The sequence below is a fragment of the Neopsephotus bourkii genome, unplaced genomic scaffold (genome assembly GCF_033783945.1).
Source record: "Neopsephotus bourkii isolate Nb327-2 ecotype Australia unplaced genomic scaffold, CSIRO-AGI_Nbou_v1 NB_1792, whole genome shotgun sequence".
Classification (NCBI taxonomy): domain Eukaryota; kingdom Metazoa; phylum Chordata; class Aves; order Psittaciformes; family Psittacidae; genus Neopsephotus; species Neopsephotus bourkii.
The window spans coordinates 5,248,405-5,256,938 of NW_026902266.1; the positions used below are offsets into that span (position 1 = coordinate 5,248,405).

An 8,534-nucleotide genomic window follows, 5' to 3' on the forward strand; every position below is an offset into this window, starting at 1 on the left:
GGCTTGAATTCTCAGGTATTCTGAGCCATTTAAAGGACCACAAGACCTTTTCTTTGGCACTATATTCAGGCAACTGACTCCTACTTATGTGGCTTAAGATTTGTTCTCATTCTTAAGTAACAGCTCCTTATTAATATATCAAGTATTTGTCTTGGCTGATAAAAGGTTCCACTTTCAGCCCTATTTGGAAAAGAGAGAGGGCACAATCATGCACAAAAATGTAAAAGAAAAACATAATGTGATGCACTGTCTACAACCATAAAAATGGTGCATAATCCATTCAAGCTCAATTTCGTCTGACCCTCTGTCAACAGAGCCCATGGAAAATCCCAGCTCCTGTTTTTAAGCCTAAATTTTCAAGCCAAAGTTACTGATAGTCACAGGTACAGAGTAATCAAACAGACACATCAAGAGATAATTTTCTTTATCTTATGTTTCAGAGATTAAAAGGCAGCATTCCTGAAGAATGAAACAGGCACTACCTTTTTATAGATCTATAACTTTATTTTCACTGGCTTGTTATTTTTCCTTTACCCACGTTTATTCTCTTCCTTATGGAAAAAATCTCCTAAAGTCCATATAATCACTCTGTGACAACACCTTCTGATGTGATAACAAAGCAATGTACTTGCTCTTAGAACAGTAAGAACCTACTGTATCATCAGAAAAGTCTGTCACATAGAACAAAGACAAGATTCCCACCTTTATGTGAAATGTAATGGTTTCTTCAAGACCAATCCAAGCAATTTTCTACCAAAATAGGCAGCTCCAGCTTTTAGAAACCTATCTGCATTTCAGTGAAGTCTTCTATTCTATGTTTGCATATACCATCTTGGTAAATTGGGTTCTGGATCTGACTATGAACTCTTTTCATCACTAAAATATATCCTGAAATTCACTGCCAGGCATGAATGTTTCAAGTACCTCAAGCCTGAAATTAACATGAAGTAGTAAAATGAACTTTGTCATTAAAAGAAATAATTTTCTCTTGTTGTCTGGTCAGCTTGTATGTAAGTTAAACTAATGCTAAGACACTAAAGAAGTAAGAGTAAATGACTGGGAATGAGAACAGCTTATTTGAAAACTGCTGTGTTACTGAGTTCGCATATTTTACCACATTTGCAGCCACTAGAATAAAATACAGGTATGTGCACTGTAAAGCAAATTGGATCTCCCCATTTGTTACCTCACACCTCATGCACTTTATAATGAAAACTACCCAACCTTTTTTGAGTAAAGCATTGTATGTTACTAACAATGATTCAGAGCAACAAGCTGTTGTAAGAATCTATATGACCCCATTTTCATGTCACTTCAAATATTTGCTCATACTTCGGCCAAAAAGAAATGGGCATTTTGAGGCAGAGAGATACTGCAATAAACAGGACCATGTTTGGTGGTTCGGTGTGTTTGTCACCTGGCTGAAATCCACCCATGGATTTGAAAAGCCCTTACTTGCAGTTCAGCCTAAAGACTTTGCAAGCCAACAAAGGTTGGCAGGTGGACAGTTTGCCAAAAAATTCAACACAGCATAGAAAAAAAGTTCAAAATATATATTGACAATTATAATTATTCCACATCTCTCGTGCTATCCTGGGAAGTCAGATGTTAGTTCTTCCCTTACAAGAAATCCGAGTTTCTACATCCTCATATTCATTCTGGTTTCAATTCCTTGCTCACTTTGTCTGTATGCCAATTTACTTCCAGACTCTTTTTGGAAACACACTAACTCCACCTAGGCTGAAACCCGGATTTGAGGGATATCTCCATCTGGGAACTTCCTTCCCAAGGCAGAATGGAGAAGCCCACGTTAGGACCAGCTCCCTCTGACCTAAAAGGTCCTTTAGCATTTAGTCCTGACCCAACCGGGTCTTAAATAATCAAATGTCCTAGTCCCTAGACCCAAGGGTCCCCTAGACCCCAGGTTCACAACTCAAGTGTTTGACATCTTCTTGTTGATTCGTGCACTTCAGACTGAAAAAGGCCCAAACCAAACACAGAATACCTATATTTTAGTGATACAGAAGCCCTACATAACACCCAGAGGAAATCCATGTCAAGAGCTTTGCAATATGAGCATGGCCAGTCTGCTCCAGAGGAAATTAGTCTTGGCAGCCAGAGATTGTCTGGATGGTATCTTCAGTTTTGAAGGCATAGTATGGTGTTTATATCTACAAACTAATTTCACTCTCCTCTGTAATAATCACACAGCTAAAACTTGGCATCTCATATTAGCTTTTCATTTTCTAAGCCAAATACTTGACTTTCTTATATATTAATCTCTACAGTTTTAAAGACGCACACACACACACATGCACATACAAGCTTATAAAAAATTAGATGTCTGAAATTGGTTTACACTGAAGCCCAACACACTTTCATTCCTTCAAGAATACTTAGAAAATATTCTTCTGAATGTTTTAAATGGTCAGATTTTTGTTTCCTCCTTCAATTTCCTTCCCTTCCTTTCCACATCTCCAAGCCCTTCTTCTCTTTAGGACAAATACGATAATAAGATGACAGAGGTTCTTTTACTTTCATATTTTCTCTTGTACTTTTGGGTTTATACCCTGTTACATTTTTGTTCAGTGTTGGCATAGTGTAGTTTCATGTGGCACAGAAGGAGTTTAACTTTCTTTTTGAAAGTTCTGATAAGTAGCAAATAGAAAAATCAATAAAGGAACAATCCTAAATGTAAGTAATTTTAGAATAATTGATGGGAAAGGGTTTAGAAACTTTTTATAATGGAATTAAAGTAACTGCATTTGTGTTTTGTTTTTTTTTTTTTAAACTGGAGCTAACTCTGTTTTCAGTCAAGAAGAACAGCCCATACTACTTTTTCTTTTCCCTCTGTGGGACTGCTGCCTAAGAGATGTATGTGTTTGTTTGTCATTCAACTCTGCAATATTGGCAGCTGTGGAGGTCAGATCCCAGCTATAGGACATCTTCAGTCTGCCCACCAGTTGTGGCAGCTCACATTTGATATCATATGGCTGTCCTTGTACATGATGAGAACAGATTCCAGCACTACCATGCATGCCTTTAACCAGGCTGTATAGCTCACCATTTGTTTGTACAGGAGGAAGCATTAGGTGATGTGAGCAGCACAACTTCCTGCACAGCTACTCCTTATTTCTTCAAGGTAATGGAGCCAAATAACAGCAACTGTGAACAATGGACTGTGCCAATAGGATGCAAGTGGCCCACCTCTGGTGATGTCTTTTTGTTTGTTTGTTTTTGCAGGGATCTCATGTATAGTCAGTGTTGCCATAAAGGAATATGGCTTGCCACTGGCTATGGATGCAGACAAGCTGACTGACTGACCCCATAGGCTCTGAGTGCAGACACCAGCTATGCAGAATTGAATTTTGTAGTCTCCCAAAAGATTTCCACCTTCCTGTTAACCCTGACTGAGGGGGACTTTTTGTTGGGGGGCATGCCCAAGGGTATTGACATCAAGATTCTTACTGAATGGAATTCTTACTTGGATGGAATTTCTAAAGGTGTCATGAAGGTGAAGCCTTTGTTATTTTGGCGTAAATAAGAAAGAGTCCTATTATTGACTTTGCCAAGGCCTCTGTCTCTTAAACACAAATCAATACTTTAAGGAGATGGTTTTATATAGTGGTTAAAAAAACCCCAAAGATGTTTGGTTATTCTTTTTTGTGGCCACAGATGTCTGTTTCCTGTATTACATTTTATATGTTGTCAGGAACACAAACTCTTAAATACTGAAATGGAATCTTTATTTGAAGTACAAGGAAAACATCTGGAAGAGATTAACTATTCTGTCTGAAGTCTGGTGGGCTCATCACCTTCTCTAACTATACCATTCAATCCTGTGAAAGGTAACAATTTCTCTAAGCCGGTATTTTCTCCGATGTGTCTGAGTGCAGACTGTTATTGCTGATACTCCCCACTTGCTACCAGGAAGAGTCTGAATGGACACAAAAAATGTAGCCTGGCTTGCATTCCTCTTTCACTGTATCAGACTATGCTGCAAGAGACAGACAGTGTGGGTAATAAAACCATGCAAGTAGCTATGAGAAGTGAAGGAGAGGTGAGGTAGAGGGAAGAAAATACAGGCTGATTTTTTTATCAGTCCATCTAGCGAGCGGCATCAGATAAATATAATCACTGACACAGAGACTTGTTGAGTTGGAACATCACCCAGACTCGGGTTTTGGCAGCAGTACAGGAAGAAGTCAGATTGTCTGACTCAATAACTTTGAATAGATTGCTATTTCTCTGGTTATTAACTGGCATCTGAAAGCTGCCAAATCAGTAAATTGTTAGCATATCTGGAACTCAGCAAGCTTGACTTGCTCATCCAGTTATTGTTGCACGTGCTTTTACATCAACTTTAACAAGGAAGAGGATCTGAACCAGGAACTCCGATAAACAACTTTTCTTTGAAATCAGATTAGCAAGTCAGAAATGCCAAGTGATAAGAGAAGACTTTGCTTTGCAGACTTCCTTCAGCAGTCCTCAGTCAATGGCATCAGGAGGACACAAGCCTTCATATTCACCTACATGGGTAGAAAAGTTGATTCACTGTCATCACAAATGGCATAATTTTAGCTTCACTTCAGCAAGCTATGGAACATAATTAGAGATGTATTAAAATCAGACATATCTTCCATATGTTAAAAAAAAAAAAAAAAGTAAAAGGTGTAACATGCTTGGAGGAAATATTCACTCCAAATCTGGATGGAAAAAAAAGGTAAAAATATATGGGGAAGAGAATCAACCTGCAATGTATTTTCTTGCTGGTTTTGACATTAAGGTTCTTTGCAGACAAATGTAAGCCTTCCAAGAAAGCAGTCGGGAAGCTGCTTCTTTTGCCTTGCGGTGGGAAAGGAAAAGAGGAGGAGAGTTGTTTTATTTCTGGAATAGACTGGTTGCTAGAAAGATCTTTCTAAAATATTATCCTGAAATCTAACATAATGCTCCTGACTAGCTCTTCTGGTGGCAGCCCTTGTATTGATGGGAATCTAGCAACTTAAGGGATGCTCAGCAGGAGACTCAGAGAGACCTGTGCTTTGAGGGGTGGTATGCTGTACACTGGCATCACACCTACAAAACAAAACTTTAGAAGAGCCAGATAGATACACTGAAGCCTGTGGCTCCTGTTCTGGGTTTAGCAGTAGCAGTCATTTTTTTCTCCTTCTTGGTAGCTGGTGCAGTGCTGTGTTTTGACTTTCAGGCTGGGAGCAGAGCTGATAAAAATGATGTTTTGGTTTGGCCAAGGACGTTGTGAGCCTCATGCTCTGCCAGGGAGGAGGGGAAGCTGGGAGGAAGCAGAGACAGGACACCTGACCCAAACTGACCAAAGAGGTATTCCATATCACAGCATGTCATGCCCAGGAGGTAACTGGGAGTTACCCGAGAGGACAGGGGGTCTGCTGGGTCGGACTTGTTGTTCGGCGGGTAGTATTGTACTCTTTTCCCTTGTTACTATCTCTTATCGTTGTTGTTGGTGATAGTGGTGGTGATTTGTGTTGTACATTGGTTGCTGGACTGTTATCTCAACCCATGGGAGTTGCATTCTTTCGATTCTCCTCCTCATCCGTCCAGGAGCGGGGAACGGGGGGAGCCCCCGGGGGCAGGGGGGACGTGGGCCTCGACTGCTTCCAGCCCAGCACCAGTCACTGGGAGTGAGTGCACGAACTGTCTGGATGGGTTTAAACCACGACAACTCCCCATCAAGCCGGCATACAAGATGTACTGAGGAAGGAGCATTTGGTGAACATGTGGGATGGCAGTTTCTCTTCTAAAATTAAGAATTTATCTTTTCCTCTGTTCATCTGTGATAATACTAGCCCATCTCAGACTCAATATCCTTTGTGAGGAGCTGGAGCTCCAGGATGAAAAGCCAGAGTGAAAGAAAACAAGAGGATAGTATAAGCAATTTAGGAACCTGCAAGTATCCAAGCTACTCCTAATTAAAGAGAGTGCTGTCCCACCTAAGAATTTTCATCATTGTGCCTGTTTTTTTCATCTTTCCTCACAAAATTTACCTTTACAAATATCTTCAAACCATTGCCATTACAAAAACAATACTGCTGCATTTTGAAACTTCTCTATATAGCAAAAATGTGGAAATACTAATTTAAAAATGTAGGCTATTTCTACTATACAGAACACATCAAATCCTCTCTCATCTATAGAACTGGATGGGTTATTTTACAAAAAGCAGTTTACAGAAGGGATTCCACATGTATTCTGGTTTACATTGATTTAACAAAACGTCTCACACCTAGTCCATAGTATCCTGCCCAAAATGGAATCAGGAATTACACAGAAGAGCTGAAGAAGAAGAGTGTGAAATGAACTTAAGTGTGTCTGTTAAAATCAGCACTTAGTTTCTTGGTACTTCTCTATTAACATTGGAGAGAAACACCCTCATGAGGTCATTCAGGCCATGAAAAGTCTGACTGGAACATGTAATATAGCTATACCAGAAGTGACCACTCTATAGCAAACACCATTAAAGCAGCATTTAGAAGCAGCTTCTGACACCTGACCCAGGAAGATCAGATCCTTTGACATGATAAGTTTTAATGCAAAAGAAGAAAACACATTTTAGTGTAGAGAAAATGGAGTTAAGCCCTGTACATACAGTATTTTCATGTACAAGCTCTAGTCAGGACTATGATCTGTCATCAGTGTGGTGGGTCATTACTCACAGGTATGGTACTTCTTCTGTCAATATTTGTTCAAGTCTGCAAGTAAGTGGATTAACTGCGTGTACATGTCTTTGCAATGGTTTGCATGTTAAATTTGTTTTTATCAGATCACAAAGGGTGTAACACGAATTTGACTACATTTATTTCAAAGAGCTAAGCTCCTTTCTCACCCTGTTGATTTACCACAAACTTTTCCCAGTAATATCACCTCCAGGACAGACACAAGATCAAAAGACATAAAATAAGACAGAACAGGAAAAAATTCTACTTTTAATTCCACCATGCTTTCTATTCACTGTATGAATTTTCTTACAGCAGTGGTTCTTACTATAAAGTGAGCAGAGCTTTAAGGGGAAAGTATCACAGAGGCGAACGGAGGATTACACATTTTTCTGTCATGCCTGCAAAACAACCTGTAGCACTTTACCTTACTAAGCCATCATGGAAGCCAAGATAGTACTGAGTTGTTAAATCAGGATTTTCTAGTCAGTGAGAGAGCTTAGGTTCCTTTGAGGTTTGTGATTCATCATTCACCTCCATTTTTCAGACAGTAAATGGTGGGGTTTCCTGACTTCAAAGGAAATAGGCATTTTCATTCATATCCTAGTGCAAGCATGATATATAACACTGCCTTAACTAAAGTGAGCTGTGCTAATGCTCTGTTAGTGTAAGTAGCTACTGTCACAAAACTTTTGGACTAGGAAGAAAAATGAGAAGTCCCGTTTGGAGATATCCTGAGATTGAGGAAGCCAGGAGAAGAAAGGAAAAATATGTAATGTATACAATTGTGACATATACTACATATGGAGAACTCTAAATAATTTCCTGTGTGCTATGTTCTGAAATATTCAAATATCATTTTTTTTTTTTTCCAAAACTGAGAAATATGCTGTGCAATTGGATTCCAGAAAAGAACATAAAATGAAACGCTTATGCCCAGGAACAACTAGCTGAATACTAGTCTCGAGACGTAAGAAATGTTTATTGTTATTGTTTATCGTTAGCCAAAGATCTGTGATTTTGAAATACTTAAGTATAATTGTAATTAATTGCAATTACACAATTAAGTGTAATTGTAATTAATTGCTTAAGTATTAGTAATCCACCAAACATTAGAAATTAATCATAAATCCTCCCTAACAATAGAACTTTTCCTCCTTTATAGTGTGGAAAAGATGGAGTAGGATATCAATATGGACAGGAAATTTGGGAAATTATGCAAACTAGTGGCTGTAGCCACACAAGGAAATCTGCCGTCCCTCCTGAATTCCACCTTCCTTATGTGAGGACAAAGAACAAGCTACCTTGATTGCTCTTCTGCAGCATTCATATCTATTCAGAGAGTGAGATGGACTAGAGAGGGACTGAATTTCGTTCTACATATGTGTACTCAGCATTAGAGTTTTAGCCTGCAGGTCTTTAAAATTACAATGACAATTTTAAAAACTCACATACTGTTACCCTTTTTTACCTGAATTGAACTCTGCCCTCGTCCTGTTGCTGTTTCAGATTACCACCCAGAAAGATCCAAGAGCTTTTCAGCAATTTATTCAGAGCATCTCCAAAAGATTTTCACCTGTTTGCCACAAATACAAAGCATCATGCTAGTAAAACACTTGTTCACAACTCTTTAAACAACCTTGAATTTTCATTGTAGTTTTTGAATCACTTTTTTAATCTGACACCCTAACTATATGTTTAAAGACTTACTAGTGAATCCCACTACACTTATAAAACCCTTAGCATCTTTTCTCTTACCTCAAATCACACCACTTTTCCAACCCCAGTATAAAAGCAGCTAGTTCTTATTCCTTCCAACCCAGTCACTCCTTCCTTCCTCCCTTT

The 8,534-nt window shown here is 38.9% G+C and overlaps 1 long non-coding RNA gene across 1 annotated transcript in view; it reads right to left on the reverse strand.

The window, feature by feature from the left end:
* LOC133206462 (uncharacterized) overlaps positions 1–8,215 on the reverse strand; it is a 35,189-nt gene extending 26,974 nt beyond the window's left edge. The window contains exon 1 of the long non-coding RNA XR_009723777.1: positions 8,161–8,215. This is a non-coding gene — a long non-coding RNA (uncharacterized LOC133206462). The remainder of the gene's footprint in view (positions 1–8,160) is intronic.
* Between the last annotated feature and the right edge of the window lie 319 nt (positions 8,216–8,534).